The sequence below is a fragment of the Oncorhynchus nerka genome, linkage group LG26, assembly GCF_034236695.1.
Source record: "Oncorhynchus nerka isolate Pitt River linkage group LG26, Oner_Uvic_2.0, whole genome shotgun sequence".
Lineage (NCBI taxonomy): Eukaryota > Metazoa > Chordata > Actinopteri > Salmoniformes > Salmonidae > Oncorhynchus > Oncorhynchus nerka.
In genome coordinates this window covers 2,128,929-2,139,278 of record NC_088421.1, presented here as the reverse complement: position 1 = coordinate 2,139,278, position 10,350 = coordinate 2,128,929, and positions in this window count along the sequence as shown.

The window sequence follows — 10,350 nt, the reverse complement described above, 5'->3', positions numbered from 1 at the left end:
GACAGGAGACTGGGCTCTGGCTGTGGCTTGGGGCTGCTAGAGGCATGGACTCAGAACCTAGCAGCTAAACTTGCTAGAGGCATGGACTCGAAGCCTAGCAGAACAGGAGACACAGGGTGTAGAACCAGGGTAGGAGGTTTGGTGTGAAGCACTAAGGGAGCTGACTGTTTGCTGAGGCTGGGGGCTGCGGATCAACTGAGAGCAGAGGCTGCGGACAACCCAAAACCTAGTGGAAACTGAATCTGAACCTGAGAGGGAGAACGACTCTGAACCTGACAGGTAAACTGGCTCTGGACCTGACAGGCAAACTGGCTCTGGACCTGACAGGCAAACTGGCTCTGGACCTGACAGGGAAACTGGCTCTGGACCTGACAGGGAAACTGGCTCTGGACCTGACAGGGAAACTGGCTCTGGACCTGACAGGGAAACTGGCTTTGGACCTGACAGGGAAACTGGCTTTGGACCTGACAAGGATACTGACACTGGAGCTGACAGGGAGAACAAATCTGAACCTGACAGATAAACTGGCTCTGGACCTAACAGGGAAACTGGCTCTGGACCTAACAGGGAAACTGGCTCTGGACCTAACAGGGAAACTGGCTCTGGACCTAACAGGGAACTGGCTCTGGACCTAACAGGGAAACTGGCTCTGGACCTGACAGTGAAACTGGCTCTGGACCTGACAGGGAGACTGGCTCTGGACCTGACAGGGAAAGTGGCTCTGGACCTGACAGGGAAAGTGGCTCTGGACCTGACAGGGAAAGTGGCTCTGGACCTGACAAGGATACTGACACTGGAGCTGACAGGGAGAACGACTCTGAAATTGGCAGGGAAACTGATTCTGGACCTGATAGGAAAAACCACGGAGTGCTAGGAGAGCATTAGAGCTCTGGGCCTACTCCAGGAACTGGTAACTCTGAGCCTAGCCGGGCAGCCACCTGATAACCCACCTGGGCTAGGAACTGAGGGCCGACTAGTGCTGGAGACAACATATCTAGTACAGCTGGACACTGAGGACCTAGTGCTAGGGACTGAAGGCCTAGGAGGGCTGAGGACTGAAAACCTAGCACCAGCAACTTGTGGCCTAGCAGGGCAGGAGGCTGAAAGTCTGGCGGGCTAGGGAGCTGCAGGCTGACTATGTTTGTGCAGCGAACTCTGGGCTTAATAGGGCAGGAGCCTAAACCTGGTGGGCTAGGCAACTGGCTACCAACTAAGACAGAGGGCTGAGGTCTGAGCAGAGCAGGAAACAGCAGACCTGAAAACAGGGCAGGTAACTTATAGCCTAGCATGGCATGGCAGGGGGCTCTAAGCCTGGCAGGATAGGAAGCTGCATACCCAATAAGGTAGGAGACCCGATCCGTACAGGGCAGGAGATGTAGACCTGCAGATGGGGCAGCTAACTTAGGGCCTTGTAGTGTCAATTTCCCTCTCTTCATCAGATTAGCCACACCCACTAGGTAATTAGAGAACACAGTGTTTTATTTTTTATTTTTGAACCTTTGCCTCTAGGCAAGTCAGTTAAGAACAAATTCTTATTTACAATGACGGCCTACCCCGGCCAACGGTGGGCCAATTGTGCGCCGCCCTATGGGACTCCCAATTACGGCCGGATGTGATACATCCTGGATCCGAACCAGAGACTGTAGTGACGCCTCTTGCATTGAGATGCAGTGCCTTAGACTGCTGGGCAGGTCAATAGTGGTCTGTAAGGGCGTGGTCTGGGACATATTTAATATTCATATGACTAAGGCTACATTACTTATTCGATTTAGATCCTATTGGAGCAAAGTGCCTCTTGTCCGCTTAAACCTGTTTTGAGTTCCGTTTCTTGATTTCGTTCCTGGTTGTTCATCTCAAATATTTCTCATATCGTATAAATTAGACATTCCTGAGACAAAGGTCTAGTTCTATTTAATTCAGTGCCTGATCAGCTGATCAGAGCTGCTGATTTTAAAATACATAGTTATTAGGGCTGTCAAACGATAACTAAATGTCTTTTTTTTTACTTACAGGATATCCTGAAATTTAAAAGACAACTCCGCCACTCCGCAACATTATATTATTTATCTCCAGCACCAAACCAGTATTTTGTATTTGCAAAAACGACGCATGTCTAATTTATGTCAGAAAAATATAACATTCAAAAGTTCTACCCGATGACATCATTAAAAGTTTTAATATTTTAAAAACATTGATTATCAAACACTTGATGATTCAATAAATGGTTGATTTATAAAGAAACACCTGTCTATATCCTGTCCTACAGTGGACAGTGCATGTCAGAGCACAAACTATACCACGAAGTCCAAGGAAATGTGGCAGATATCTGTGGAAGGGTATAAAACCATTTCTAGAGTGTTGAAAGTGTTCAAGAGCCCAGTGGTCTCCATCATTAGGAAATTGAAAAAAATATGAAACTACCCGGACTCTACATAGAGCTGGCCATCTGACCAAACTGAACAACCGGGCAAGAAGGACCTTGGTCAGGAAAGTGACCAAAAATCCAATGGCCACTGACAGAACTACAGAGTTCCTTGGCTAAGGTGGGAGAACCTGCCAGAAGGAAAACAGTCTCTATAGCACTTCACCAAACTTGGCTTTATGGTAGATTGGCCAGATGGAAGTCACTCCTCAGTAAAAGGCACATGACAGCCCCCTTGGAGTTTGCCAAAATGCACCTAAAGACTCTCAGACCATGAGAAACAAGATTCTCTGGTCTGATGAAACTAAGATTGAACTCTTTGGCCTGAATACCAAGTGTCACGTCTGGAGGAAACCTGGCACCATCCCTACGATGAAGTATAGGTGGCAGCAGCATGCTGTGGGGATGTTTTTCAACAGAAGGGACTGGGAGACTAGTCAGGATCGAGGGAAATATGAATGGAGCAAAGTACAGAGAGATCCTTGATGAAAACCTTTCTCAAAAGCGCTCAGGACCTCAGACTGGAGCGAAGGTTCACCTTCCAACAGGACAACAACCCTAAGCAGACAGCCAAGACAACGCAGGAGTGGTTTTGGGACATGTCTCTGAATGTCCTTGAGTGGCCAGCCAGAGCCCAGACTTGAACCCTATCGAACATCTCTGGAGAGATCTGAAAATAGCTGTGTTAGAGACGCTCCCCATCCAACCTGACAGAGCTTGAGAGGATCTGCAGAGAAGAATGGGAGAAACTCCCCAAATACAAGTGCCAAGCTTGTAGCGTCATACCCAAGAAGACTCGAGGCTGTAATCTCTGCCAAAGGTGCTTTAACATAGTATTGAGTAAAGGGTCTGAACACTTATGTAAATAAAATCTGTTTTTTTATTTTGAATACATTTTTTATTTTTCCACATGTAGAAAATGTTAAGAGGTCTGAATAGTTTCCCGAATACACTGTATACCCAGGGTTGTTATTTGGGTTCAGGCACTGGAATTATATTGAATGGTGCTTATATCATGCTACACCACAATAAACATAACAGTTCAAATGCCGCCACCAGTGCTTTTGATCAAGAAGTGACAGGTGGGCGTGAAATCTCCACTGTGCTCTATTAACGCCATGGACAGCGCTCTACACACTAAAGCAAAGCCGATGAAAACCTATGCTGGTGTCATGACGTGGCCCTTTCTGGGTGTAGATCGTGACTTCCCCATCTCTCACTCTCTCCTACACCCAGTTCGGTTGTCTCAGGTCATAAATTCCTGGCGGAGACTCTCTCCACCTGGTCATGCAGAGAGAGAGAGAGACCACAGAGTGAACAAAGGATTTCACGTGGCCGAACTCCTAAATCCCCAAAATGGGAAAATGAAACTATATGTCCACTTGTGAGAATGTGGGAAGGGTCCGTGGACACTTAAGGGACAATTATGTTGAGTGTGTTTCATTTGGTGACCTCACGAAGGACAGGAAACACACAATTATATATCTGAACGTGTACATTTCTCAATTATGGTGTTTGCATCTAATTATTGTATAAAATGAATGAGTAAAGATGAAACTATTTGTGAAATTATGTAATGTGATGTTAACCTTTTTAATTTTGAGAGAATTGTATTTCCTGTAAAGTTGAACTAGTCAGCGGCCACACTCCCTTGAGCACAGACATGATCTGGCGTCATGGAACCGCCTCTTATACTGTTACGAATACAAGCCCCTCCTAAGAAAATCCACTCCAGACTAAGCAAACCCACAGCGTGAGCTGTGATTGCGAATAGTTAAGACCAAAAACCTCAGTGTAAGCTAAGGTTGCAATGGTTGTTAAACCGAGGACGAGAATACAGACAACCGCTGAAACATCTATTCTATGAGAACATTTCTGAATGGTACTCTAACCACGAAATACTTTGATCTTCAAGAAAACAGAAAGAGAGAGAGACTCGGATGAACTCTCCAGCAGACGGACCAGATTCCAACAGAGAAGACAACAATGATATACACCGTAACTATGTACTTGCAATTATTCTCGAATGAGCGGATTAGCATTTCAATGTACAGTCGTGGACAAAAGTTTTGAGAATGACACAAATATTAATTTCCACAAAGTTTGCTGCTTCAGTGTCTTTAGATATTTTTGTCAGATGTTACTATGGAACACTGAAGTATAATTACAAGCATTTCATATGTGTCAAAGGCTTTTATTGGCAATTACATGAAGTTGATGCAAAGAGTGAATATTTGGAATGTTGACCCTTCTTTTTCAAGACCTCTGCAATCTGCCCTGGCATGCTGTCAATTAACTTCTGGGCCACATCCTGACTAATGGCAGCCCATTCTTGCGTAATCAATGCTTGGAGTTTGTCAGAATTTGTGGGGTTTTGTTTGTCCACCCACCTCTTGAGAATTGAGCACAAGTTCTCAATGGGATTAAGGTCTGGGGAGTTTCCTGGCCATGGACCCAAAATATTGGTTCAACAATTGAACCACTCTCCTTGAAGTTCTTGATGATTCCATAAATGGTTGATTTAGGTGCAATCTTACTGGCAGCAATATCCTTGCCTGTGAAGCACTTTATGTGCAAAGCAATGATGACGGCACGTTTCCTTGCAGGTAACCATGATTGACAGAGGAAGAACAATGATTCCAAGCATTACCCTCCTTTTGAAGCTTCCAATCTGTTATTCGAACTCAATCAGCATGACAGAGTGATCTCCAGCCTTGTCCTCGTCAACACTCACACCTGTGTTAATGAGACATGATGTCAGCTGGTCCTTTTGTGGCAGGGCTGAAATGTAGTGTAAATGTTTTTGGGGATTCAGTATATTTGCATGGCAAAGAGGGACATTGCAATTAATTTCAATTAATCCGAACACTAATCATAACATTCTGGAGTATATGCAAATTGCCATCATACAAACTCAGGCAGCAGACTATGAAAAATGTATATTTGTGTCATTCTCAAAACTATTGCCATGACTGTATATAATTATAGACTGTGTAATGAATCAATGTTGTCTTCCTCGCTCTTTCTCAGTCCACACCCCCTTCCCTTTGTCCACCAAGCCATCATATCGGTTTAGCCCACTAGGGAATCTTCCCTATCTTTGTTAGTAACCAATATCTACTGTTTGTTTGTTTATGCATTTCTGTGATTATTTAGTTAGTTAGTAAATAAATGATTAAGCCAATAGGTGTATGGATGATTTATAGTAAAGGCTGGGTTCGTTCAGATAAACAACAATTTACGACGTTCAGATGAGACTAACGTGAGGTAAAGAATAATTCATTAATAGAAGACTAATTGATGAGATATTAACATTTCTGAAGAATTCGGAAAATTATAACTTTGTAATCTAAAGATTTTCCGTGGTGCCCTGACTTCCTAGTTAATTAAATGTACATGATTAGTTTAATCACGTAATAATAATAATTAGAGAGAATTTATTTGATAAAATAACAGTTTTCACCTTAAATGATGCCAAAGACACGACACTGGCTAAGGATGCATTTTGACGTTCCATACCCTACATTTTTGCTGAAATGACACCACTGGCTGTGCCACCAAGACTTTGATCAAAACCAACCAGCTAGATTGTTTCTTACCTTTTCAGAAGAGTTCCAGCCTCCTCGATGCTTTGTGGAACTTTCATTCCATTCTCCCCGAAATCTTCTTGTAAGATCTCCCTCAAATTCCAGTTGGATTAGTTGAGCTTTCCTGGTGTAGCATGCTTCTTCTGTGCTGACTGAACAAGTTTGTAAAAGTGGAAAATTAGTTCTCGCATGTAGCTGAGGATGCCTCACTCCTTTCATTTTGAATATCGTGGGACGTGTGTGTGGCATTGTTGGGTATGGTGCTAAACACCTTGGCAAACTCCTTGTCGTTTCAGAGAGTATTTTCCATCATAGACAGAAAAAGTCCACTGCCCCCCTCCCCTCTTGACTCTCGTCCAATGTCCCCCTTGATGATTAACACAATCGCAGACAAATACATGTGATTTCTTGCCAGCTGCCCATCATTAACAAAAGTTGACAGCGATTTTCCCGTAGCACTTCAAACTTGTTTTTCTTTCCACATTGCAGTGCATTTCAAGCAAAACAACAGCAGACTTAACAAAAACATGAACAACAACAGGGGTGGGCTCAAGGAAGGGAAAGAGTGTGATGTATCTGTGTTTGGGGAGGGTAGGGTTGGGGTTTGAATACAAACCTGATTTAAGGTAAGGGGTGGGTTAGGGGTAAGGATGCAAACCCAGTTTAGGGTAAGGTAACGGTTTGGGTGGTGATCAGTATGGAAGTGGTGGTGATCAGAAGAAATATCAGCCAACAGAGAAAAACACGAGATTGAACTTCACTTGAATATTCTCTGTTAGGTAACACTATCAACATTCCCCTTGACTGTGTCAATTGTGATAGAATCAAAGCAATATTAGCCACTTTCAATGCAACATACCGAAACAAAACTACATTTGCAAGAGATTTTGTTGTAGGCAGAAGGCATCAGAGTAGGATTCTATTGTGCATGAATCAGCCCATACTCGACACAGACCTGTGCGGCATAACCAATCAGAGCTGCAGTAGGCCTATATGCAAATAGACCATTTCCATATATGGATCTGTGCCATTCACGTTGAACTGGACTGTGTTTACAGCTGTGGTCATGAGTAGATGCGCTTGTTTTGAGATCAAAGCAAGAGCTGCATGTAGCCGCATGTGCACATTTTGTTTGCTAGTCCTTTGCTAGTTTGAGTAGAATCATGCAGTGCTGGTTTGCGCGCATGACCGAGTGCGCGCCCTTCATTGTTTTTCCTTTCTATTGAATACGCTATTGTCCAGTTTAAATATGATCAATTATTTAGACAATTGACAACCTGAGGATTAATTAAAAACATCGTTTGACATGTTTTGACGAACTTTACCGGTACTATTAGGATGTATTCGTCTGCATGTTTTGACTGCCTTTGAGCCAGTGAATTACTGAACAAAACACGCCAACAAAACTGAGTTTTTGGGATAAAAAGGGGGACAAAAACAAACATTTATTGTGTAGCTGGGACTCTCGTGACTGCAACCATATGAAGATCTTCAAAGTTAAGTGATTAATTTTATAGCTATTTTTGACTTTGACTGTAATTCCTTTACTTGGTTGTAAAATGTTTGTATGCTTTTGTAAGCGGGGCGCAGTCCTCAGATAATCGCATGGTATGCTTTCGCCGTAAAGCTTTTTGGAGATCTGACAAAGCGGCTGGATTAACAAGAAGTTCATCTTTAAGCCGATGTACAACACATATTTTCTATGAATGTTTATTATGACTATTTCTGTATTTTGAATTTGGCCGAATTTCACCGGATGTTGTCGAGGTGGGTCGCTAGCGGAACGCCTGCACCAGAAAGGTTAACATGTGTAAATATTTGTATGAACATAAGATTCAACAACAGACATAAACTGAACAAGTTCCACAGACATGTGACTAAACAGAAATTGAATACTGTGTCCCTGAACAAAGGGGGAGGTCAAAATCAAAAGTAAGTCAGTATCTGGTGTGGCCACCAGCTACATTAAGTACTGCAGTGAATCTCCTCCTCATGGACTGCACCAGATTTGCCAGTTATTGCTGTGAGATGTTACCCTACTCTTCCACCAAGGCACCTGCAAGTTCCCGGACATTTCTGGGGGGAATGGCCCTAGCCCTCACCCTCCGATCCAACAGGTCCCAGATGTGCTCAATGGGATTGAGATCCGGGCTCTTCGCTGGCCATGGCAGAACACTGGCATTCCTGTCTTGCAAGAAATCACACACAGAACGAGCAGTATGGCTGGTGGCATTGTCATGCTGGAGGGTCATGTCAGGATGTGCCTGCAGGAAGGGTACCACATGAGGGAGGAGGATGTCTTCCCTGTAACGCACAGCGTTGAGATTACCTGCAATGACAACAAGGTCAGTCAGATGACGCTGTGACACATCGCCCCAGACCATGATGGACCCTCCACCTCCAAATCGATCCCGCTCCAGAGTACAGGCCTTGGTGTAGTGCTCATTCCTTCAACGATAAATGCGAATCCGACCATCGCCCCTGGTGAGACAAAACCGCGACTCGTCAGTGAAGAGCACTTTTTGCTGATCCTGTCTGGTCCAGCGACGGTGGGTTTGTGCCCATAGGCGACGTTGCTGCCGGTGATGTCTGGTGAGGACCTGCCTTACAACAGTCCTACAATCCTTCAGTACAGCCTCTCTCCGCCTATTGCAGACTGTCTGAGCACTGATGGAGGGACTGTGCATTCCTGGTGTAACTTGGGCAGTTGTTGCCATCCTGTACCGGTCCCTCAGGTTTGATGTTCGGATGTACCGATCCAGTGCAGGTGTTGTTACACGTGGTCTGCCACTACGAGGACGATCTGCTGTCTGTCTTGTCTCCCAGTAGTGCTGTCTTATGAGTTTGTCTAAAGTAATGGTTAGCAAATTAGGTAAATTGAGAAAGCTCACTTTATTTCAAATCAAATCAAATCTGATTGGTCACATACACATGGTTAGCAGATGTTAATGCGAGTGTAGCGAAATGCTTGTGCTTCTAGTTTGTTGTTTAATTAAAGTGACTAGTGATCCATTTATTAAAGTGTCCAGTGATTGGGTCTCAATGTAGGCAGCAGCCTCTCTGAGTTAGTGATTGCTGTTTAGCAGTCTGATGGCCTTGAGATAGAAGCTGTTTTTCAATCTTTCAGTCCAAGCTTTGATGCACCTGTACTGACCTCGCCTTCTGGATGATAGCGGTGTGAACAGGCAGTGGCTCAGGTGGTTGTTGTCCTTGATGATCTTTTTGGCCTTCCTGTGACATCGGGTTCTGTAGGTGTCATGGAGGGCAGGTAGTTTGTCCCCGATGATGTGTTGTGCAGACCGCACCACCCTCTGGAAAGCCTTGCGGTTGAAGTCGGTGCATTTGCCGTACCAGGCTGTAATACGAATCCGACCATCGACAGGATGCTCTCGATTGTGCATCTGGAAAAGTTTGTCAGGGTTTTGGATGACAAGCCAATTTCTGAGGGTGGACTATTTCAGTTTATCTGTGATGTGTATACCCAGGAACTTAAAACTTTCCACCTTCTCCACTGCTGGCCATTCGATGTGGATAGGGGGGTGCTCCCTCTGCTGTTTCCTGAAGTCCACGATCATCTCCTTTGTTTTGTTGACATTTAGTAAGAGGTTGTTTTACTGACACCACACTCTTGAGTGCCCTCACCTCCTCCCTGTAGGCTGTCTCGTCGTTGTTGGTGATCAGGCGCACTACTGTTGTGTCGTCTGCAAACTTGATGATTGAGTTGGAGGCATGCATGGACACGCAGTCGTGGGTGAACAAGGAGTACAGGAGAGGGTTGAGCACACACCCTTGTGGGGCCCCAGTGTCGAGGGTCAGCAAAGTGGAGATGTTTCCTACCTTCACCACCTGGGGGCGGCCCAGGACCCAGTTGCACAGGGCAGGGTTGAGACCCAGGGCCACCAGCTTGATGATGAGCTTGGAGGGTACTATGGTGTTGAATGCTGTGCTGTAATAAATGAACAGCATTCTTACATAGGTATTATTTTTGTCCAGATGGGTAGGGCAGTGTGCAGTGTGATGGCGATTGCGTCATCTGTTGACCTGTTGGGGCGGTATGCAAACTGAAGTGGGTGTAGGGTGGACGGTAAGGTGGCGGTGATATGATCCTTGACTAGCCTCTCAAAGCACCTCATGAGGACAGAAGTAAATGCTTACAGGGCGGTAATCATTTAGTTCAGTTATCTTTGCCTTCTTGGGTACAGGAACAATGGTAGCCATCTTGAAGCATGTGGGGACAACAGACTGCAATAGGGAGCGATTGAATATGTCCTTAAACACACCAGCCAGCTGGTCTGCACATGCTCCGATGACACGGCTAGGGATGCCGTCCAGGCCAGAAAC